Genomic DNA, 7,245 nt, shown 5'->3' on the forward strand with positions numbered 1-7,245 from the left:
AAAGTGACCTGTTTGGCTAGTGTTGTATGCAGCGATGTAAAATGAGTTTCAGCTAGCGAGATGTTGCATGCAACCGATCAGCATACAAAACTGGACAACACTGAACGGCACAGCACAACCATACAGATGGCTTGTAGCTTACCCAGGTGAGCTTACCATGGAGGATGCTCCGCCACACGGCGTAACTTAACCGACAATCAGATGACGCACGACGAGACGGCTTGGCCTTCTTCTGTGTCACCGTCAGGTCATGGTGGAGCTGCGCGTGGAGGTACCATTTGACGCTCCACAATATGGCGTTGCTGGTGGTGCACCACTCGGCGAAGCTGTACGCGTGGACTGAAATGGCATGGTCTTCACCCACTCGGCGAAGCCGTCTAGGACCATGCACCGTCTCCCTTCTTCTTTGATGAACCAGCCAGGTCGGGCCACCATTGAAGATCACCGTGCACGATCACCAACACAGCCGTCAAGCACCACCTAACAAAGACCGCCAGTCAAGCACACGTCTCCTTAGCCATCCCACACCGCAGCCCTCCAATCTCCCGCGATCCTCTCTCCATGGCGGCGGCGAGGTTGGGGCGGGGGTTAGATAGAGTGGCGACTAGGTTTAATCGCCTGCATGGTCCTCTCCCCATGTTGACTCATTATCAATCTTTGTTACTGAGAATGAAGATTGAAGAAGTGCACATGTATATATTTCCTCGAGGGGGCGCATTGCAAACACATGACACTCATGGGGGAGGCAATCGAGGTGATACACTGCTCTCGAAGATGAGAAACAACATGTCGGTTACAAGTGTAGATTCACCCATAATTAAAATGTGTTTATTACATCTTAAAGCTCCATCTAATATAGGTCTGTCCATGTAATTTCATCATTCTTGAAGAATGGGTCCTTCAAAAATAATGAGGAAAAAAATTGGAGATATACATAATATGCCATGAAAAGATCATTTGAAAAACCAAGTGGGAAAATAACGGGAAACTGACATAGATCATGATGCTGGTATTACTATTGCGTCATTATAAACCTTCTATGAGCAACCATTCTGGAAAAAAATATACCCATGAAGAAAAATAGTGCAATATTGGGAAACTGACAGATCTTAGGTTCAGTGCACATCAATCCCAAGTCTCAAGAAGTGGAAATCCACAGGTTTAGTGCATATGAAACTACCGATCACCTGTAGCACCTTTTACTTCAGTAGTATGGATAAGGATCTACAATTCATGGTAGCACCATTTGTTTCTTTATTTGTAAGCTACAACAAATCTCTCTACAACGCTTTAGCTCATCTACTAGATTGTTTTGCAGTTCGTTCATCTAGCCTGGCCCCTTGTTTCCCTATACCCTTTTCCCACTGCTTAGTAATTGAATAAAAACTACTGCCCCTATGCTAAAATAATTTGCATTGTCTTATTGGTGGTCCAAGGAAAAGACATACAAAAGTCTGGTACCGGTGGTTTATAATGCCATCAATGATCATCTCACCAACATGGTAGATCCAATTAAAAAGAATCAGTGATTTTTGTATGCAGTACTGAATAACCATTTACATATTTTGTTCTCACTAATACTACTAATGATATAGGCAAAACACCACATCATATCCTCGATCACCAAAACTGCTTGCATTTATGTGCATCATTTCAATTTGCAGAACAGACTCTTATTCAACGTAGACCAGGTCAGCATCATCCTTGTATGTTCGTCAAAGTTCTATATTCTCCGAAACCTTGCAGAGAGACCAGGTCAGCATCATCCTTGTATGCACAAGAACTAAAAGAAAAATTGAACAAGCATGATGACCACATGTGCATTATTAATTAATTACCATGTGCATCATATAATGGTTTTAACACGAGACACGTGGGTGAGCAAAGTAGGTAGAGAGTGTGTTCAAGCATCCTACAGAGAACATTCCACATATTCGCATCGATAATAAGCAAGGAGACCGATCAAGAAGCAGCAGCAGAGGAGCTCTCTAGTACAGCCCTCGGAAACAACGTGGCATCCTCGCGCGTCTGCCATCTTTTCTCTCGAAGAACGCATGCCTGACTAGGCTTTCTTTAAAATAGAGTCGAAGAACTACTGGATCGATGTTCTGCAGTATGAATATCTCAAGAAGCTTGCCCTTGCTGTCACAGTGAAATATGGACCCGGACGGAGAATTGCCACCGATTACCAGCACATCTCCATTCTCAGACACGACCGTGCCCCCTAGAAAATCATCAACACACTTAACATCTTTCCTCATCTCCTCATATGGTAATTTAACTCCTTCTCTTGGTCCTGCAACACCCAAACCTCCGCTGTCATGGCATCAAGATTGACATGTGCAATGCCAAGCGTGCCATCCATCTGAAGCAAATCTGCTGAACTGGTGGTGATGGGAGGTTGCATCCACCTGAATGACTCTGCCACCGTGTCGAAAATTACAATCTTGCTGTCCAAGATGTCGTCGTGGCTGTTGTACCAGTAAACGCAGTCGGCCACGGGCAGCCCGATGCACCGTCCCAGGGAGGAGCCGACGGTGAGGACGTAGTAGGCAACGACTCGAACTCGATGCACCGTCCCAGACATACCGTTGTGGGCGATGTTGTTCTTGTCCTCGAACTCGACCAGCGGGAGCGACGGCTGATGTCCATGGTGGGCGAGGAGGAACGCGGTGTCGGAGGTGACGCGGCGCCAGGAGCGGCATACGGCGCCGCAGCGGAGGAGCTCCTTGGCCGGCACGCGGACGAGGATCTCCCACAGGACGAGCTCGTCCGGGAGGATGAGCTTGCGACCAGGTCGTGCCACGTTCGCCATGGTCACTTCGCGGAGCTCCACGGATTTATCGCCGCTGCTAGCCGTCTAGGGGTAGCCGGCCGGCGACGGGGAACCGTAGGGTTTTGACCTGCCAATTTCGACGGCTGCAGCGCGTGTTGGTGGAAAACTATGACTTGCGTTGGAAGTAATCAAACTTGCCCGGTTCTGTTTTGAGGCCGGTTGATTGATTTCCTCCGATATCTACGTCTACGTTAGTTTGGGTCAGATCTGGGGATTTGAGGAGGACGCCAATACAAAACTGGCGTCAGATCTGGGGTTGGCCGTATAGCGAACCAATGGTTCGCTGTGCGAGGGTCTATCGAGCGACCGTTTTGGTTCGCTAGGACAAGGCCTTTGCTTTTTTTTAGAAGAACCGCATCTTTTATTCCAGTTGGCTAAAGATACGGGGATACAGAGGTTCAACCGAATATAGCGTCCAACCTCTAAAGTTGTCGCCATCCTAGCCAATCTCTGAGCTTCAACATTTTGCTCACGCCGTTCATGGCATATTTTTTAGAATTCACAGTGACTGAATTAAGCGTGGTCGATGCGATTTTCTTCCATTGCAACGCACGGGCCCTTTTGCTCGTATGGCTAATTTCCATACCTTCTCCGTTGGCGGTGTGAATTTGCTCGTTGCCTTTGTACTTGTTGCGGACGGTCAGCTTGTCGAGTTCGCTTGTCATGTGGGGTCGCTCCTGTATCATGGTACCAATTTGTGTCCACCCCGTAGGATGAAGTATTTGCTGACCCTGCACTCTTCTCGTTCTTGGTGAAGGAGATGTCGAAGCGGCAGCAGCACTCCATGGCGGTGTGGTTCGGCTGCTTGCAGACCTAGCATATACAACTTCAGGGAGATCATTGGCGCCTCCATTGCCGTAGACACGGCCTCCATTGCCGCGACCACCACCTCCATTGCCGCGACCGCCACCTCCGTATCCGCGGCCACCATTGCCACGGCCGCCTCCACCGCGGCCACGAGAAGCAGCATTGGTCGAGGATTGAGAGGAGTGATTTCCACCTTCGAACATAGCAAGTCTTTTTTTCAAAACTGACAAACTGTGAATAAACGTCTGCTACCTTGATTGGCTCGGTTCTTGCAGCGCAGATGGAGGAGACAAACAACATTAGTCGTAGTCCAGTCCAGCAAGAATGTAGGACGCCATGTCCTCGTCTTCAAGCGGCTTCCCTGCTGAAGCCATCTCGTCACCAAGCGCCTTCATGCGCCCGATGTACTAAGCGGGTCAAGGTGCCCTTTTTGGTGGTGGAGAGGGCAATCCTTGTGTTGACGACGTTCGCCCGAGTCTGGGAGAGAAACATCTCCCTGATCGCGGTCCATGCCGCAGCTGCTTTCGTGCAATGAGTGACTTGGATCATCACAGGTGGTGAGATTGAGTTGAAGATGAAACTCAACACCTGAGAGTCCTGTGCCAAAGCGATCTGATGCGCTGGATTGGGAACATCAGTGGGCTTGTCGTCCTTATCGACGAGCTTGGGTTCCGGGAGCGGGTGATCGGGGTTGAGGTAGTCGATCAACTGGGCTCCACGGACGGTGGCTAGTGCATGCGCATGCCACACCAGGTAGTTCCCATGGTGGAGCTTGTTGGCGATGGGGATGAGGGCATAGGCGGCGGCGGCGGTGGAGGAACTGGAGCTAGCCATGGCTTGGATGCGAGAGGGAAGGCTCGGATGCGTGAGGAAAGCTAGGCTCTGAATACCATGAAAGATGAGTGGAAGCGTATGCCCCTGGCAGGGACGCGTTGTGTGTTATAGAGATCGAGATGATCGGGAGGTTTACAAGATACGGTGTTCAGTAGTTCCTGGATTGATCCTCAAGAAAGACTATACAAGAGATGATGATAAATCCTAACCACTTGAACCATCGGATTACAACAACGCACACAACACCTAAACCAACATAAGTATATACGGTTTATACTTATACCATATATACATGTGAAATACTTTCTGACACAGTCCCCATAGCGCGCTAAGTTGTCGTCGCCACGCGCATGTGCACATCTGCTGGCCGGGGCTGTTGCTGACGCCGCCACCGCTTCCCTCGATCTACGATGGCCGCCAGACGAGAGAATAGATGTAGAGTACTGCAATGCGGAGGAGCTTGAAGATGACAAAGACGTCAGCGGACGACGAAGCTTGGAGAGTGAGGGAGGCAGCGCTGGGGCATCAAGCGAGGAGGGAGATGGGATCTGGAGGGCTCTATTTAGAAGATGAAGAAGCCCTAACGTAGCCCACGCACACAACGGCGACTGGGGCGTGGTGGTGGAACGAAAAAACTTGTAAAGGGGGATCGCGTAGGGAAAAGCCAAAGGAAAAAACCAGGTTGGGACAAAGGGCCAAAAAACAACAATGAAGAGGTGTCATGATATACGAGGTCGGACGAAGGATTAACGTATGACGGGAGATGGAAGGTTCTGTTTCTTTTAGGTAGTAGAGATTCTTGAAAGCTCCCCCATCCCCCCTCTCTAACTCCAATTCAGTTTGCCACATATTCCCAAATAATAATAATAATAATAATAATAAAACACTTCGGTGCACGTGCTTGAGTGAGCACTATATTTTTAGAAGTTTCAAAATGGTACTTCCTTTGTCCAAATTATAAGACGTTTTTAAAGTGGTAGTGTTTCAAAGTTTCAAAAAATGAAAAAAAAAACCTACATTTTTATAAAGATGTACTCCTATATCATACATTTGCAAATTTGTGTGATGAAACAAGTAACTATATGAATTACACAAAAAATGAAAAAAACACGATTTTGCATAAATGAATAGTGTACTGTTCACTATTTTTTAAATCACCATTTTGTCATTTTGCGGAGAAGAGAGGGGTGAGAGTGAGTGAGTCAACCATTCCAACCGCACTGCTCGTGCCATTAACCTCCTTCAGTCCTTGTTGTATGTATGATTCATGATTCATTATTCTTCTCGTTGACGTGATCGTTGTTGTCGTTTGCAGCAAAATTGTGCTGACGTGACGCTTCAAGATTGGCAACGAAAAGAAGTGAAGATGAACAACAGGTAGACTGTGGAGCTTAAGAATGTTTGCATTTGATTTGCACCATAGCATAATGGTTTTAATATGCATAAACCAACAAAGAAGGTACAGAGTTCAAGCTTCCTAGCTACATACTCCCTCCATTCCTAAAAGGAAGACGTATTTTGTTTCGTTATGACATGCATTTGACCAATAATTACTCCATAAACACAAGGTTATATCTTGACATGAAATTTGTATCACTAGAATCGTATTTAAAAGTACTTTATTATGATAGTGATTTTGTATCACATAAATCAAATATTAAAAGAGTAATTGTTGGTCAAAGTCTTGTTCTAACGAAACGAAATATGTCTTATTATATAAACTATTTTCTAGAAACTCACAGGCAGCTGATGGCCCGTGTATCTCAAGAAGATTTGCTATCCCGGCGGCTATTGGAGATGACATCCACCTAAATGAATCAGCCACCACGTTGAATACTACCTTCAGACAGAAGTAGTTGCCAGGATGCCCATGAGGCCACCGTGAGGACCTAGTAGCAAACACCTTCTTTGCTGACAGTGAGGCCACCGTGAGCAAACCACCGCTCCGCAAACCACCGCTCCGCAGATTCTAGGAGCTGGTGAATCCCCGAACGGGGCCTAGATAGGCATCCCCTAGTCGAGTGCGTTGAGCAATTCTGATTCGCACATGAGTCTGACTACTTGGACAGCTTTTGCAGTGGGTGCACTCTGATCGCTGCGGCAGAAATCACATATTTGATCTAAGGACGAAATCAAATCACAAACTAACCTACTCTCGAAAAAATTTCACTCTGCTGACCCTCTCGTGTGGCGCCCGACAGCGAGGGGCCGCACCCTACTGGCAGCGCCCTTCCCTTAGGCGTCGCACCTCCTACCAGCGTGGCAGCCCTGGTCCTCTTGCGGCCCCACAGACAGCACTGCAGCGCCTAAGGCTTGGCCGCCACACGGTGTAAATTGCAGCGCCTATCGCTTGGGCGCTGCACATTGACTTAAGCCGCATCGGGCCAGCCCCTCCCAGGCAGTTCTTCCCCATCTGAGGAAGTTGCTCTCTGTACAGAGAGCGGCGGCGGCGCCCCCTTCGGATCCCCCCCCCCCACACCCCTCTCAGATCTGAAGTTTTGAGGCCCGGATTCGATCTCCAATCCCTCCTACTAGGTAAACTCCTCCGTTCCCTTTCTTTTCCTCCGTAAATTCGTTGAAAGTTTAGGGATTTGCCCAAGATTAGGTAGAACCTTTGATTTGCTTGGTTTGGATCTCTGTTTGCCCAAGATTAGGTGGAACCTTTGATCCCCCCCCCCCCACACACACACACTATATGATTCTTGTTAGTGAAACCTAGATTGTATATTTTTTTAGATATATATGAGATGCCTAGTTTTGTAGATAAT

Source organism: Triticum aestivum, chromosome 3D (genome assembly GCF_018294505.1).
Source record: "Triticum aestivum cultivar Chinese Spring chromosome 3D, IWGSC CS RefSeq v2.1, whole genome shotgun sequence".
NCBI classification, from domain to species: Eukaryota; Viridiplantae; Streptophyta; class Magnoliopsida; order Poales; family Poaceae; genus Triticum; species Triticum aestivum.